Raw genomic sequence first — 18,655 nt, forward strand, 5'->3', positions numbered from 1 at the left:
TCATCACATGAGATGTGGTTTGCCTTGGAGAGTCATTTTATTTTGTTGTTCTCTGTTAGTTGTTATTTATAATCTTGTTTCTCAAAAAAAAGTTCCAAGAATTGGCTTTAGAATGCTTGAATCGAATGTGTGATGTGTGTTGTACAAAAACAGAAACTTATGTTGTATTATTTGAATTATCATATTTTACTGGAACGCAGAAAGTTTGTGAAATTTCTACGCAGTACTTTCATACAATTTCTTTATCACGTCCTATATTTTCAAAAAAAATGGAGATACAAAAGTACACTTTTTATATAGGTTACTACACACTGTTTTGTTTGGACATATTGATGTCATAGTTTCATTATCTACTTATTCCATAGTTTCCATGGCTTATATTGGTAGGTATAAATTGTGGAAATGATAACATACAATACCTAATGTTTGAAATTTATTGTAACATCCCAAATTTTGGAATGTTAATATAATTACTAGAATGATTGTTTGTTTGCTTGAGTGATTGAAAGCCTGAGTGAAGTTTGGAAACTTTTCAAAACTTTTGAATGAGAGGGAATAAAATGACTTTCCCCTTCTCCGGTGAATTCAAATTCAATCATTTAAAAGCAAAGAGAGAAGATGACATGACTTCTTCAACTCTAAAGAATTTGAACGGAGTTTTGCATTTGAATTCTTTCAAATTTTTGCTTTTGTATTCTCCGTTTTTCTTCCCCGAGAAATACCCCGAAAATAAATTCTTGCAAGCCAGAAAGAGCGGAGGAAAATGACCCTCCCAAAATGAGGGGTATTTTATTTTGAAAATATTTGAGCCAAGAAAAACAAAAGTTTTATGACGAAAATAATTGCCAAAAAGAAAATAAAGCCTTAGGAATTTTTTTCTGAAAATTTTGGAATATAATACCCCTATATTTTTTATTTATTTTTGTTTCTTTTTATTTTCTTAATACTTGCTGTTTTAAAAAAAAACTAAATCGACAATGTTATTTTAATAGGAAAGCGCCTCAAGCGCTTTATAGCACTGTCGGGCCAATCCCCCCTTTGCCGGACCGAATCCCTTAGGATTCGGCCAGCCGACCGAGCCGCCCCCGAGCCCCCCTTGCTGCCACCTGGGCCCCGCCCGTCTGAGCCCGCCAGCTCCCTTGGTCACCCCCAACCCCGAGCCCCTCTCCTTCCTTTTCTCTCTCCCCAACCAACCCGCCATCGCCGGACCTTCCCCCCCGCCGCCGATCTCTTTCCCTCTGTGCTCTCTCCTCTCCCCTATAAAGGCCGCGCCCTGGACCCCTCTCCTTGCCCCGTTCCCCCTCCTCGCCGCCCCTGCCCAAGCTCCGCCGCCCCTTCCGAGCCCTCGTTGGAGCCGAAGCTCCCCGGCGCCCCGCAGCTCACCCCCGACCTCGTTTCGCCTCGTCGCCGCCAACACCGGATGCGGGAGCCCCGCCGCACCCCGTTTCCCCCAACCAGTCCGAGCTCCTCGCCACCGCAGCGTCGCCCCCGCCACCTCGCCGGAGCCAAGCTCCACCCGGCCACCCAGAGCCTCCCCGGGCTCACACCACTGCCTCCCCCGCCTAGCCACCGCCACCAATCGCCGGAGGGGACTCGCCGCCGCCTCCCCGACCCGTCCCCACCGCCGGAGGGTCACTGGAGCCGCTTCCCCGACTCCTCTACGCCTCCACCTCGTTGTGAGCCCCCATCTCCCCCGTAGCCGTTGGATCTGAAATATACGCGTTAGATTAGATTGCAGATAACCCTTCGGTTTTCAGTTAAAAACTGAGCCAGTTTACTTCACTTAATTTTAGCCGAAGAGGTTTTGGTTAAATACCGGCCGTTTGTTAGTTTTCCCCGCAGCACTCACCCCCTTAGCCAATCAGAACATGCCACATCCCCGTGCACTAGTTAGATTTTTCTATTTTCAGTTTTAATTCAAAAACAGAGGCAGATTCAATTTTCTTTTGCTCATAACTTTTGATCCATAACTCCAATGGAGTTGAAACTTGTTCCAGTAGATCACAATTTTTCTGTAGTTTTCAAAAACATATTATTTGCCTATGTTTGTGTCGGGACCCCGATCCTAAGCCATAGGATTCTAGCCTGTAACACATCGCATCCCTTTGTGGTCTCACGCACGGCTAACTCCACGGCTGCAGCCTTACCTTAGCCGGGACCGTTTGCGTCTTTTGACTCACGTATGCGATAGTGTCGCTAGCAATCCAATGTCAAAGAACCCGGATCGACATGTCTAGTCATAAGCCAAAGTGGCAGTACCGCACAAGGACAGGCAAACATGACCCAACAAAGCAGGTGTCGGTTATCAACGAATGTAGACGAGTCGTAGCAGGCTACAAGGACTCCATTACATCGCGTGACATTTCCCCAAAGGGGACAGAGACAGCAGCTAAGAAGGACACATGCCGGTCAACCAATGTGTCCGGAGCAGTAGCGAACTACCAAGGCTCGTTGGATCACATAGGGGCATTTCCTTGTAAGGAGTGCTACTAAAGTTCACGACTAGGTAATCGAACCCCATACATATCAAGTACGACACACGTACGCATGGCATACCGATATGTATAGATACATCGATGGCATCACAACATAACCATAAACATACAACCTTTATTTAAGAGGCTCGGAAGAGCCACACCCATAATATTACACATTAAGGGTCTCACGACCCATAATAGCAGTCATTCAGTTACAAGCCAGCGGAAGGTTATAAACTGTCTGGGAATAGATAGGGCAACTAGAAGGCACATGGCCTGACTATACTACAGAGCCGACGTAGGGCCACATCGTAGCTGGGACACCAGCTACTCATCGTCGTCGATGTCTACGAAGAACCCTCCATTAGGGTCATTAGCAACCTCTGCAACATTTATTAAGCAAACATGAGTACGAAGGTACTCAGTAAGACTTTAGGAGAGCTAACTACTCATGCAACGTATCAAAAGGTATTGTGGGGTTTCATGCGGGAAGCCAGCATTTGACTCGTGGCTAGACAACTTGCATTTTGAAATTAGTTTTGACAACTTGATTTCTCGCACACGAGTCCACTAACACCACAACAATACACCGTCGTGGAATCATTTTGTCTCCATACGGAAATGCCGTCCACGACACTCACGCTTATCTTGACAATTTTATGAGTAGCCATTGAAGTTATCTATGAACAACATATGTCTCCAAGTAGTCCATATCCGCGGACGCCGCTATTCGAATAGATCATAACCCTCCAGGGGTGTACTTCGTCACACACGCTCTTGCCACTTATCGCTAAGTGCACGTCATGCACCTCGGCAACCTTCAAGCGGAAGCCCAGCGAGGGAGTCGGCCACGACCGTTAGCCACACTAGTACCTAGTCCAGGTTTATCGCCTATCTGAGAGTAACCCGTACGGAAGTCCGGCCGAGGTTTCCGCCACGGCCTCAAACGATGTGCGCAGGGTTCCCAAGCCCACCATCCGGGTGCCACTTGGTACACCGTGCCACTGCCTACCGCATCACGGCCCACCTCTCATGTCAACACCATGCACAACATCCAGCATTACTATAAACACCAGAAACTACTTGCAACTCCTCGACCGGGTACTACGTGATTAATTAGCCGAGCGGGGTCATATTTCAGGGCCCAGCATGTGGTAGTATCTAGTCTTGGAATACATACACGGAACTCAGTTCCTAAGGACGGTTCCAATGAAACAACCCGCCATGTACTCCTACACGGCCTTTCACCGGTACCTTTACCAACTCAAGTTCAACACACAACCTTTGCTCACCAAACACGTTCCACAATTCTGTTCATCTCCCAGATGACAGACCGTACACAACTCTAAGCATAGCATGCGTAGCAGGATAAGGCACATCATAGCTCAAGCAACTACCAGGTATGCTAGGTTGCAAGGTTTGGCTATTTACTGTGACAAGGTTAAGTCATGCAAAGGAAGTGGGTTCAACTATCGTGGCAAAAGCAGTTGAAGCGTTTGATCTTAAATGCAATAAATAGGTGCAGGAGCAAGAACATGGGAGTTATCGGAATGATCAAAGGGGTTGCTTGCCTTGTTGCTCAGAGGAGGAACGATATCCGTCAGACGGATATTCGGTGGAATCCGGGGGTGCGGAGCCTACCGAAAAGAATGGCAACATTCAATAACAATCATATGCACTCAAAATGATGCATGAGCGTAGCATGAGAATGCAAGGTGATAAGTTATTATTTTCAACATGTATTAGGTTTAGAGTTGATTTGAATCACATTCGAATAGCAATTCAAACGGGGTATTCACGGATACCGTTTTAATTGATTCGACCTGATGCTCAGATCAACTTGATGTTAGCATGCATGAAATGTCATGTTATGGTACTGATTTGTAAGTAGGACAGTGTGTGATCATTGTATTCATAATGAAATTAGAATAATTCTTCAAATTCCATTTAAAAAGTAATTATAAGAATTGAATTATTCCTTATTCCACAATTTAGGGTTCTGTAACTTTTTCAAACATAGTTGAAAATAGCATAATCAGAATCCTTGAATTTTTCTCATACTTTTTCATATATAAATTATTTTCATTGGAGTTACAGATTAATTTCTATGATTTTTACAATTTTTAGCAATTTCCTGAATTATTTTTATACTGGAAATTCTAATTATTGCATCAGAGTGACGTCAGCAGGTCAGCCGACCTGTTCAGGTCAAACCTGACAGGGGGGCCCCACTGGTCAGCCTCTGTGGACTAATCCCGCGCTAACCAGCCTAACTGAGGTTTGACTTGGCCTTGGGCCCACTTGTCAGCGAGTGATTAGGTCACTAAGCTGCTGGGTTAGCTTGCCACGTCGACCCCCACCGGAGGGTGGTCGCCGGCGACCAGGCCCGCGGCGGAGGGCTCGCTGGAAGCGACCTAGACGGCGCTGCACAGCACCAAAACGCACGCGGTTTGCAGCTACAGCATGCTCGCGAAGTGGCCGATCTGGCAGGACCATCTAGGGAGGCTAGGGTCGCCGGAAGAGGCGTCGGCGACGAGCCGGAGCGGCGGCCGAAGCTCGGCCTTCTATGAGGGGCGGTTCTAGGGCACGGGGAGGGCAGCTGGAGGGCTCGACACGCTCCTGGAGGCTCCAGGAGCTCGAATCCTAGCTCGGGCGCGTGGATCGGTCATCACAGCGACGGCAGCGACATGGCCGGCGGCGAGAAGCTCTTGGCCTTGGTGGGGAACTAGGATACGATGCACGGGAGAGCGTGGGGCGAGAGGGAAAACGACGACGAGCTCACGGCGGTTCCGAGAGGGGCTCGGGGATGCGCCGGAGGAAGCGAATCGACGGGAGAGGTCCGGCGGCCGGAGGTGGAAGACGACGGTGTTGCGGGTGTTGCAGGGCTCGAGGAAGCTTCGGTTTCTGCAGAGATGACCAGGGCGACGAGGCGGAGCTAATGGCGTGCTCTGGGAGGGAATCCTATGGCCAGGGGCACGGGCAGCTCGAGCTCGAGCTCGGCTCTAATGGCGGCAGCAAGGAGGAGGAGGAGATCCGGGAGGAGGAGGAGAACCGAGGCGGGGAATGGATATGGGAGGCTCTGGGGAGCTTATCCCCGTCGTCGCCAGCGCGAGGCGGCGGCCAGGCAGGCAAGCAGGTGCGTGGCCGCGCCGGAGGGGGCGGCGCCACCTCCTGCTGCCTACTGGCGCGAGGGAGGGGACGAGCCAGGGATGGGCCGGGCCAGGCTTAGGCGACAGGTAAGGTTTTTTCCATTTTTTTCTGTTTTTGCTTTTCTGTTTTGCTAATTATTGTTTTGCTAATTAATTCAGCTCCAAAAAAAAAAGTAAAAACTATTTTAGACCTCCTGAAATATTTGTTATAATACCCCCAACCATTTCCAAGCTTTTCAACATTTTTGGAAATTTATAGTTTCTGATTTCAAATTTAAAATTTGAAACCAGTAGCCCTTTTCGTTTATTCAAAAAGCTTAAGGTGTCAAGAAAATTGTTTTCTCCAATGCTCATTTACTTTCATGATTTATCAGAAAGTTTCAACATTTCTTGAGGCCATTTTGGGTTCATTGATTTTGAACTAGTTTGAGATTTCCTTTAATTGAAATGGTGGCTAGGGTTTGAGTTTTTCCTTTGCCACTTTGTTGCTTTTGTTGAAACTTCTTAGATGCAAAAGCAAAGAAGACATGAGCACAATGCTATCTTGCTTAAGGGTTAGGGATGTGACAAGTCACCCCCACTCAAAAGACTCTCGTCCCGAGATTTAGAAGTCGTCGGGAATAACACAGGATACTCAAGTCGGAGACGATCCTCTCTTTCCCAAGTTGCCTCCTTTTCAGAATGATTTGACCATTGAACTTTAAGAAACTTGAGGTTTCGACATCGAGTGGTACGCTCAGCTTGATCAAGAATATGCACGGGGTATTCTCGGTAAGAAAGGTTATCTTGTAGATCAAGCGTTTCGTGGTCCACTTCACGGATAGGATCCGAGAAGCAACGCCTGAGTTGCGAGACGTGGAAAACATCATGAACCTTGGAAAGATCGGAGGAAGTTCCAACTGGTAGGCAATTTCTCCTCGTTTGGCAAGAATGCGAAAAGGACCAATGTAACGAGGAGCCAATTTGCCCTTGATACCGAATCGATGGGTACCCTTCAAAGGTGTAACCCGAAGGTAAGCCTTCTCGTCAACTTCAAAGGTCACAGCCTTATGATGACGATCATATTGGCTCTTTTGACGAGACTGGGCTGTTTTCAACTTTTCACGAATAATGCGAACCTGTTCTTCTGCATCCTGGATCATATCCGGGCCAAAGAGTTGCCTCTCTCCGGTTTCTGACCAATTAAGAGGGGTTCGACATCTTCGTCCATAGAGAACTTCAAAAGGGGCTTTGCCCAAGCTTGATTGATAACTATTGTTATAAGCGAATTCGGCGAATGGAAGGCACTTCTCCCAATTCATACCGAACGAAATAACACAAGCTCGGAGCATATCTTCTAGGATTTCATTCACTCTTTCTACTTGACCACTTGATTGAGGATGGAAAGCAGTGCTAAAAGATAAGTGAGTCCCCATGGCATTCTGAAAACTTTCCCAGAAGCGAGAAGTAAAGATACTTCCACGGTCCGAGTTAATTTCCAGGGGAACACCATGAAGAGACACTATTCGAGAGATATATAACTCTGCTAGCTGGCTAGCTGTTATACTCTCACGAACAGGAAGAAAATGAGCCACTTTGGAAAGACGGTCAATGACCACAAAGATAGCATTATTTCCTTTCTTGGTCTTGGGAAATCCGGTAACGAAATCCATGCTAACTTTATCCCATTTCCATTCAGGAATAGCTAGAGGTTGAAGGGTGCCAGCAGGCTTTTGATGTTCTGCCTTAACTCGACGACAAATGTCGCAGTTAGCAACGAACTCAGCAATTTCTCTCTTCATCCAAGTCCACCAGAACCTCTGGCGTAGGTCCTGATACATCTTAGTACTACCAGGATGAATGGTGAGAGGAGAATCATGAGCCTCCTTAAGGATTAACTGCCTTAGATGTGGGTTCTTAGGAACCACTAAACGATTCTGGAAGAACACAACACCTTGATCATTCATGGAAAATTCTTTAGCGTTTCCGCTAAAAATATTCCCCTTGATCCGTGATATACCCTTGTCACGCTTTTGGCCAGCTATAATTTGATCCTTAAGAGTAGGCTTCGCCACCAAGGTAGAAAGGAATCCTTGAGGAACAATATGAAGATTCAACTTCCGAAAGTCCTCATGGAGATGTGGTTGACCTTGTTGTAGCATCAAATTTTTACAATAAGATTTACAACTTAGTGCATCGGCCATAACATTGGCCTTCCCCGGGGTGTAAGTTATCCCTAAGTCGTAATCCGAGATCAACTCAACCCACCGTCTTTGCCTGAGATTCAAATCCGGCTGGATGAAGATATATTTCAGACTTTGGTGATCAGTGAATATTTCGCAACGATTACCCAAAAGGGAATGTCGCCAGGTTTTTAGTGCATGGACCACAGCTGCAAGCTCAAGGTCATGTGTGGGATAATTATCCTCATGTGGACGCAACTGTCGAGATGCGTATGCGATCACATGACGATCTTGCATGAGAATGCAACCTAATCCTTGTCGCGAGGCGTCGCAATAGATAACAAAGTCCTTAGAAAAATCTGGTGGTAGCAACACAGGTGCAGAAGTCAGGCGTCTTTTCAGTTCCTGAAAACTATGCTCACACTGTGGTGTCCACTCGAACTTTTTATCTTTCTTGAGGTGTTCAGTTAGAGGCTTTGCAACCTTTGAGAAATTCTCGACGAAGCGGCGACAATAGCTCGCTAGACCAAGAAACTCCGAACTTGCTTAACCGATTCAGGTTGAGTCCAATCAAGGACAGTTTGAACTCTCTCGGGATTGACAGCAATACCCTTACCAGAGATTACGTGGCCTAGATAGGTCACTTCTGGTAACCAGAATTCACATTTTGAAAATTTGGCATAAAGGCGATGCTCTCGAAGTTTCATCAATACCAGCCTTAGATGGTCGGCATGTTCTTGTTCATTCTTTGAGTAGATGAGAATATCATCGAGGTATACTACGACGAAATTATCCAAATACTCCATGAAGATTGAGTTCATCAGTCGAGAGAAAGTGGGTGAGTCATTGGTTAAACCGAAGGACATAACGGTGTACTCATATTGGCCATAACGAGTAACAAAAGCCGTTTTTGGAATGTCCCCGTTCTTAATCTTGATTTGATGGTATCCCAACCTCAAATCCATTTTGGAGAAGACTGAGGATCCAGCGAGCTGATCGTACAGATCGTTGATCCCGGGGAGCGGATACTTGTTCTTAATGGTGACCAAATTAACTGGTCGGTAATCTACAACCATCCGATCCGTTCCGTCTTTCTTCTTGACAAAGAGGACGGGACAAGCCCAAGGAGAAGAGCTAGGACGAATGAAACCTTTGTTCAAAGCCTCATCTAGTTGCTTCTTAAGTTCGGCTAGCTCTAGGGGTGCCATCTTATAAGGTCTTCTGGCTATTGGGACAGCTCCCGGAACAAGATCTATCACAAACTCTACATCTCTGTCAGGTGGAATTCCTGGCAGTTCCTCGGGAAAAACATCCGGGAAGTCACGGACTACCAGAATGTCTTCAAGTTCCGGAAGAGGGTTGGCATTTAGGGAATAGAGCTGGCATTTGGCAACTCGAGTAGAGACATTTACTATCTCACCCGAGGGATGGGTAAGTTGGACATTTCTAGAGTGAGTATCAATCTTGGCATAGTGAACTGACATCCAGTCCATGCCCAAGATGATATTAATATCCGAAGATTTCAAGGCTATCAACGAGGCTAGGAAAACTAGCCTGTCTACTAGAATTTCATTGTCATAGGTTATCCTAGAGGTTTGCCATTTACTACCAGGGGTTTGGACAACCAATGGGATTGGCATATCACAAAAAGACATGTTATGCAACTTCGCATAACTTTCTGAAATGAAGGAATGAGAAGACCCAGTGTCAAAGAGAACGGACGCTGGGTGATGATTAACAAGAAGCGTACCCAGCATGACGTCGGGATCCTCTGCACCTTCTTCTGCTGACACATAGTTCACACGGCCACGTGCAGGAGTTGGCTTCACATAAAAAGCTTTGCCCGACTTGGCCTGCCCGACGGACTTTCCGGGTTTCTTGGCACCCACATTCTGAGGACACTCACGGGAATAATGCCCTGGTTCTCCACACTTATAGCATATCACCTGGTTGGCCCGTGGTGCAGCATTGCTAGCTGGGCCACCATAAGCTTTTGCTGGAGGGTTGGCCTGATTCGTCTGAGGCGCCACGTAGGATGGCCTCGGAGTGTATCTTGGCGGCAGAGAACTGTTTGGAACCCACAACCTGCGTTTTGGAAATGCGGAACCAGAAGATGAGCCAAAGTCACGGGAATGCTTCCTTGTGGCTTCGAAGTCAGTATGACCAGTCTCCGCACTGATCGCTTTGTTGACCAGGGCTTGAAAACTTGCACACTCATGAAGGCGCAGGTCTCGACGGAGCTCAGGGCTCAGACCCTTACGGAATCTTGCTTGCTTCTTGCTGTCAGTAGACACCTCCTCTGTTGCATAGCGGGCGAGGTTACCGAACTCGCGGCTATAGGAATCCACAGACAACTTGCCCTGAGTGAAGGCACAGAACTCCTCTCTCTTTCTGTCCATCAGGCCCTCTGGAATATGGTGCAGACGAAAAGCTGCACTGAAGTCTGCCCATGTGGCCACTGGTTTAGCGGGACGCATAGCTTCAAAATTCTCCCACCACAGATTGGCGGGTCCCTCTAGGAAATATGTCGCAAAGGTCACCTTGTCGGCCTCAGACACCTTCGCAGAGCGAATCTTGCGTGAGATGTTGCACAACCAGTCATCAGCGTCGAGGGGATCGACGGAATGATGAAACTTTGGAGGATTTAACTTCACAAAGTCATTGAGGGACACTGCAGCATTCCTAGGCTGTCGAGCCGTATTCTGCTCAATACACTCTAGCAGTCGGTTGGTCTCCCTTTTGTTTCTTTCTGCCTCAAGCATCACTTCCACCAGAGACGGTGGGTGAGGCAGGTCTTCCCGCGACGCTTGACTACCCTCACCTTGCTCATGAGCAGGGGCACGGTTCAACCTGGTGAACACCATCCTGACAAACAAACTCATAGCTTAGACCAATATCATATCAATACTAGCTATGGATTAAGAATGTACTGAACACACGGAATGCGGAAATGAATATCCGAACAGCATGGTAACAAGCAACCGCTATATATACACCATGGTTCATACACACCCTTACATAGTTCAGTACACCCTTAACCGAAGAGCAAACTACTGAAATTGTGAAACTACTCATCAGAGGCTTACAAGCCGCCTATACATTATTTATCTAGGCCTCCGAAATTCATTTCACATTACAACCATACTTCACAAGTCACACAGGACTGTGAACGTACGGCTACTACCATACTATCCTTCCGCTCACAGCTCAGGCATCCGCATAGAACATCTCGTAGAGATTACCTCCATGACTTGGAAGCTCAACCTGCGGATCAGGAAACACTCTAGCCTGAGATCCCTCGGATCCATAAGGACATGGATGTGGCCTTGGTCCCCTGACTGGTGGTAAGAGGGGTCCCCGAAGAGGTGTGACTCCTCCTATAGCTGGCCAGTCAACGTGGGCCAGAAGATGGTTCCTAACAGGGTTCAGCATCTCCATCTCTCCATACCCTGTCTGGACTACCGGTGCCAGCTGCGTCAAAGCCATCCACAGACAGGCACGGGTAGCATAAAGCTCCATACGGAGAGCACGAGCATCCCTGTCTCTGTTCTCTAGCATCTCAACAGTGGACTGCAGAAGTGGATCCTCCATAGAATAATCAAAATGGACTCCACTGAGGTATCCCTCTTCACCAGGCTAAGAGGCCGGAACATAGCATAACTCTGAATTCTGCAGCAGTGCATGTCTCCCTCTCATAATAGTCAGCATTGAATAGGCAGCATCCTGTACTGCCATGTCAACGGTGACCCCCAACCCATAGGACCAATGGATTGGCTTCTCAGCTCCAGGGTAGTCTGGAAATACCCTAACAGTGCAGATGTACTGGCTCTGGTTGAAGTCTCGGTACTGTTCCTCCACTGTGTACTCGGGGTACCAGCGGTAACCGCACATCGACATCACCCTGACCAGCATGGCCGTATGACCCGGTACATCAATGCACCTGGTCAGACATACCACCTGACGAGAAGGACGGCCAGGCATCTGTAAATAGAGAGTAATGCAAAAGCATTAGAGCTCTGAATGCAAAATTGGGCAGCATAATGACTGCAAATGCTCAAAACAAATTTGAGTGAACCGAAAAATGAAATAGCGTAACCAGTCAACTATCAATTTCAACTCTCTGATCATCAAACTTACTTCCTGCTTCCTAGGAATAAAAGAAACCCAATATCTCTCGACCCGTAGTCCTATAATCTACCGAACAGAAACACGAGCCTAGGAGAAGATGAGTAACCTAGTCCTTAATTCCCGCAGAAAAGACGAGGATGACCAGAATAGAATATCTTGAGAAGAGAACAAGAGTGTTACGTTCCCTTCCACAAACAATTCCCTTATATATAACTAAGAAATTCTAGACTCAACTTCGACCAGTTTGACTTAGTAATCCTACAGTCAGTCAGGCTCTGATACCAACGCTGTCGGGACCCCGATCCTAAACCATAGGAATCCAGCCTGTAACACATCGCATCCCTTTGTGGTCTCACGCACGGTTAACTCCATGGCTGCAGCCTTACCTTAGCCGGGACCGTTTGCGTCTTTTGACTCACGTATGCGATAGTGTCGCTAGCAATCCAATGTCAAAGAACCCGGATCGACATGTCTAGTCATAAGCCAAAGCGGCAGTACCGCACAAGGACTGGCATACATGACCCAACAAAGCAAGTGTCGGTCATCAACGAATGTAGACGAGTCATAGCAGGCTACAAGGACTCCATTACATCGCGTGACATTTCCCCAAAGGGGACAGACACAGCAGCTAAGAAGGACACATGCCGGTCAACCAATGTGTCCGGAGCAGTAGCGAACTACCAAGGCTCGTTGGATCACATAGGGGCATTTCCTTGTAAGGAGTGCTACTAAAGTTCACGACTAGGTAATCGAACCCCATACATATCAAGTACGACACACGTACGCATGGCATACCGATATGTATAGATACATCGATGGCATCACAACATAACCATAAACATACAACCTTTATTTAAGAGGCTCGGAAGAGCCACACCCATAATATTACACATTAAGGGTCTCACGACCCATAATAGCAGTCATTCAGTTACAAGCCAGCGGAAGGTTATAAACTGTCTGGGAACAGGCAGGGCAACTAGAAGGCACATGGCCTGACTATACTACAGAGCCGACGTAGGGCCAGATCGTAGCTGGGACACCAGCTACTCGTCGTCGTCGATGTCTACGAAGAACCCTCCATTAGGGTCATTAGCAACCTCTGCAACATTTATTAAGCAAACATGAGTACGAAGGTCCTCAGCAAGACTTTAGGAGAGCTAACTACTCATGCAACGTATCAAAAGGTATTGTGGGGTTTCATCCGGGAAGCCAGCATTTGACTCGTGGCTAGACAACTTGCATTTTGAAATTAGTTTTGACAACTTGATTTCTCGCACACGAGTCCACTAACACCACAACAATACACCATCGTGGAATCATTCCGTCTCCATACGGAAATGCCGTCCACGACACTCACGCTTATCTTGACAATTTTATGAGTAGCCATTGAAGTTATCTATGAACAACATATGTCTCCAAGTAGTCCATATCCGCAGACGCCGCTATTCGAATAGATCATAACCCTGCAGGGGTGTACTTCGTCACACACGCTCTCGCCACTTATCGCTAAGTGCACGTCATGCACCTCGGCAACCTTCAAGCGGAAGCCCAGCGAGGGAGTCGGCCACGACCGTTAGCCACACTAGTACCTAGTCCAGGTTTATCGCCTATCTGAGAGTAACCCGTACGGAAGTCCGGCCGAGGTTTCCGCTACGGCCTCAAACGATGTGCGCAGGGTTCCCAAGCCCACCATCCGGGTGCCACATGGTACACCGTGCCACTGCCTACCGCATCACGGCCCACCTCTCAGGTCAGCACCATGCACGACCTCCAGCATTACTATAAACACCAGAAACTACTTGCAACTCCTGGATCGGGTACTACGCGATTAATAGGCCGAGCGGGGTCATATTTCAGGGCCCAACATGTGGTAGTATCTAGTCTTGGAATACGTACACGGAACTCAGTTCCTAAGGACGGTTCCAATGAAACAACCCGCGATGTACTCCTACACGGCCTTTCACCGGTACCTTTACCAACTCAAGTTCAACACACAACCTTTGCTCACCAAACAAGTTCCACAATTCTGTTCATCTCCCAGATGACAGACCATACACAACTCTAAGCATAGCATGCATAGCAGGATAAGGCACATCACAGCTCAAGCAACTACCAGGTATGCTAGGTTGCAAGGTTTGGCTATTTACTGTGACAAGGTTAAGTCATGCAAGGGAAGTGGGTTCAACTATCGTGGCAAAAGCAGTTGAAGCGTTTGATCTTAAATGCAATAAATAGGTGCAGGAGCAAGAACATGGGAGTTATCGGAATGATCAAAGGGGTTGCTTGCCTTGTTGCTCAGAGGAGGAACGATATCTGTCAGACGGATATTCGGTGGAATCCGGGGGTGCGGAGCCTACCGAAATGAATGGCAATATTCAATAACAATCATATGCACTCAAAATGATGCATGAGCATGGCATGAGGATGCAAGGTGATAAGTTATTATTTTCAACATGTATTAGGTTTAGAGTTGATTTGAATCACATTCGAATAGCAATTCAAACGGGGTATTCTCGGATACCGTTTTAATTGATTCGACCTGATGCTCAGATCAACTTGATGTTAGCATGCATGAAATGTCATGTTATGGTACTGATTTGTAAGTAGGACAGTGTGTGATCATTGTATTCATAATGAAATTAGAATAATTCTTCAAATTCCATTTAAAAAGTAATTATAAGAATTGAATTATTCCTTATTCCACAATTTAGGGTTCTGTAACTTTTTCAAACATAGTTGAAAATAGCATAATCAGAATCCTTGAATTTTTCTGATACTTCTTCATATATAAATTATTTTCATTGGAGTTACAGATTAATTTCTATGATTTTCACAATTTTAGCAATTTCCTGAATTAGTTTTATACTGGAAATTCTAATTATTGCATCAGACTGACGTCAGCAGGTCAGCCGACCTGTTCAGGTCAAACCTGATAGGGGGGCCCCACTAGTCAGCCTCTCTGGGACTAATCCCGCGCTGACCAGCCTAACTGAGGTTTGACTTGGCCTTGGGCCCACTTGTCAGCGAGTGATTAGGTCACTAAGCTGCTGGGTTAGCTTGCCACATCGACCCCCAGCGGAGGGTGGTCGCCGGCGACCAGGCCCGCGGCGGAGGGCTCGCCGGAAGCGACCTAGACGGCGCTGCACAGCACCAAAACGCACGCGGTTTGCAGCTACAACATGCTCGCGAAGTGGTCGATCTGGCAGGACCATCTGGGGAGGCTAGGGTCGCCGGAAGAGGCGTCGGCGACGAGCCGGAGCGGCGGCCGAAGCTCGGCCTTCTATGAGGGCGGTTCTAGGGCACGGGGAGGGCAGCTGGAGGGCTCGACACGCTCCTGGAGGCTCCAGGAGCTCGAATCCTAGCTCGGGCGCGTGGATCGGTCATCACAGCGACTGCAGCGACATGGCCGGCGGCGAGAAGCTCTCGGCCTTGGTGGGGAACTAGGATACGATGCACGGGAGAGCATGGGGCGAGAGGGAAAACGACGACAAGCTCACGGCGGTTCCGATGGTGCTGAAGAGGGGCTCGGGGATGCGCCGGAGGAAGCGAATCGACGGGAGAGGTCCGGCGGCCGAAGGTGGAAGATGACGGCGTTGCGGGCGTTGCGGGCCTCGAGGAAGCTTCGGTTTCTGCAGAGATGACCAGGGCGACGAGGCGGAGCTAATGGCGTGCTCTGGGAGGGAATCCTATGGCCAGGGGCACGGGCAGCTCGAGCTCGAGCTCGGCTCTAATGGCGGCAGCAAGGAGGAGGAGGAGATCCGGGAGGAGGAGGAGAACCGAGGCGGGGAATGGATAGGGGAGGTTCTGGGGAGCATATCCCCGTCGTCGCCAGCGCGAGGCGGTGGCCAGGCAGGCACGTAGGTGCGTGGCCGCGCCGGAGGGGGCGGCGGCCACCTCCTGCTGCCTACTGGCGCGAGGGAGGGGACGAGCCAGGGATGGGCCGGGCCAGGCTTAGGCGACAGGTAAGGTTTTTTCCATTTTTTTCTGTTTTTGCTTTTCTGTTTTGCTAATTATTGTTTTGCTAATTAATTCAGCTCCAAAACAAAAATTAAAAACTATTTTAGACCTCTTGAAATATTTGTTATAATATCCCCAACCATTTCCAAGCTTTTCAACATTTTTGGAAATTTATAGTTTCTGATTTCAAATTTAAAATTTGAAACTAGTAGCCCTTTTCATTTATTCAAAAAGCTTAAGGTGTCAAGAAAATAGTTTTCTCCAATGCTCATTTACTTTCATGATTTATCAGAAAGTTTGAACATTTCTTGAGGCCATTTTGGGTTCATTGATTTTGAACTAGTTTGAGATTTCCTTTAATTGAAATGGTGGCTAGCGTTTGAGTTTTTCCTTTGCCACTTTGTTGCTTTTGTTGAAACTTCTTAGATGCAAAAGCAAAGAAGACATGAGCACAATGCTATCTTGCTTAAGGGTTAGGGATGTGACAGTTTGAAATTTCAAATTTGAATGGATTTTTAATTAATTCCTTTTGCTTCTGATCACTAGTGATCTTATTTATCAGTGGTAAAAATTTCAGAATTGTTTGATAATTTTAATCATTATTTCATATGAAACAGTTTCTGTTTCACTTCTTTTAGGATTGTGACTAATTCTATTTTTTAGTTATTTTTAATTTATTCTCTTTTATATTTCAAAAAGTTCATGTTTGTTTTCTGTTAGTTAAACAGTAGGTGTTCAACAAGTTTTTATTTTTATTTTTATTTGTTATCATGAAATCAATTCTAGTTCTCTAATAACTTGCAATTGATTCCTCTACTATTTCAACTCCCATTTAAAATACTTTCAAATAGTTTTGTGAAAAGTACTTTATTTTATCTTAGTTAAATTTATATCTTAGTTCTATGTTATTTTTGTGTTTTCAGCTAGAACAAAAAAAACTATTTAGTGTTTGATGTAGTAGAAGACTCCCTAGTTTTCTTTGAAGTCTCCTTCGGATTCTTATTCGTTCTCTCTTTTGTTTTGATTGCTAGAATGATTGCTAGTATGAGTGCTTATGTGAATGATATGTTTGTTATATAGATTTCATCGGAGAGTGACGAATAGTCTATCAAGTTATTTCTCGAGAACGATAATTCTTCTTCGTCAACATCACGAGGCAAGTCATTTGCTCATGTATCACCTATGTTTTATGCAACATAGTTCTACCATTCTATACCCAATTGCATGCTGAGTAGGTACTTGGAAATTATGGTTTACAATTGTAGTATCATGTGGTAGGTACCCAACAACCCCGTTACTTGGCCCGGGACGACAAATTTCATATTGCTATGCTCAAATTTCATATTGCTATGCTTGAGTAGACGGGATTCTCGTTGAGAGTTTGTCTCGAGTGATGCGAGAATAATTTAATAACCAAGACCGGTTAAGTGAAGACTTTTCAAGACCTCGTGATGCAATGCAACTCTGGGTGAAGGATGGTTGAACGGCTCCCTGGAGAAACCAGTGGATGACCCGGGATGCATGGAGACGTGCCATGACATCTTGCGGAAAGCTTCACCTAGGCTCAAAGAGACCGACGGATATTTTCAAGACCCAAGGCTTACCTGCACATCCACAAGTCATTATGGGCTCTGGCTTGGTTGGACAATGTGGCGACTCTGGACAGGCGGTGCTAGCAGATGTAGAAGAACGGTAGGATTGGATGGGCACCAACAGGGATTCAAAGGGACCCGTTGAAAGACCATGTTTTGATCATCCGGTCTTCAAACACCCAGAAGTGCGAGGACATACACGGAGGCGATCAAATCTTGTGGGGAACGTATGCAAAACTCTGTAGAGTACTCAAACCTAATCGATTAGCCGTGTCCATGATCATGGACAACTTGAGCCAAAGGAACTGGAGTTATCAGGAACTCTCAACACAATTTAATAATGATGTGGGAATTATTGACAACTCGGGTATGAGAATTGGTTGGTGGAACCATCTCATTAACAACCAACTATGTAGAAATATTTTGCTTTTAGCCCCTCTCTTGTTGTAGGAGAAAACTTTTCTTTTCGCTAAAAACTTACAGCCCCACCTGCCATATATGCATATAGTGTAGGTGTTATTTTTACCCCTCTCTTTTGTGACTTGCCGGCATATTCAATATGCTGACCTACACGGCTGCAACGTCTTATGTTGCAGATACTTTCTTCGACGAGTAAGAATACGATTCAGGGTTACGGTCTGCACTCAAGTCTGTCGTTGGTGTTTATTGGGACTCCACTCCCTTGACTGTTTCCGCTGAGATGTTAAGGTATATATCAGTTTTACACTTTTTACATGTGATTGCACTTTGATATATAGATTGATGTACTGTGTGTGCCAGCATACTGATCCAGGGATGGCACAGATACAAAGAGGCTTGACTCATTTTGAGTCGGGTCGCTACAGAAATGGTATCAGAGCACATGTTGACTGTAGGACATGACCCTAGAAATCTGGAAATTCCTTAGGAAAGGATCTCTCAAAAAAATTTATTTGCAAAGAACACTTTCTACTTCTCATCTCTTCTGATTTCATCAAATGTTCTCTCTCACCTCAAATAGTTATACAATCCCCTTAACCCTTGACCTCATGAAGAATCAACGGAGTACTACTTCAAAGTAAAGAGGATTTCACCACGTATTTGAAGAATTGAAGCTACACCAACAGAAGACTCTCAAGACCCGAAGAACTCGAAGACCCTGAAGTGGTCGAATAATTATATGACCATTAGAAGTCCAAACCCCTTTTATA

Source organism: Hordeum vulgare, chromosome 4H (assembly GCF_904849725.1).
Source record: "Hordeum vulgare subsp. vulgare chromosome 4H, MorexV3_pseudomolecules_assembly, whole genome shotgun sequence".
NCBI lineage: Eukaryota > Viridiplantae > Streptophyta > Magnoliopsida > Poales > Poaceae > Hordeum > Hordeum vulgare.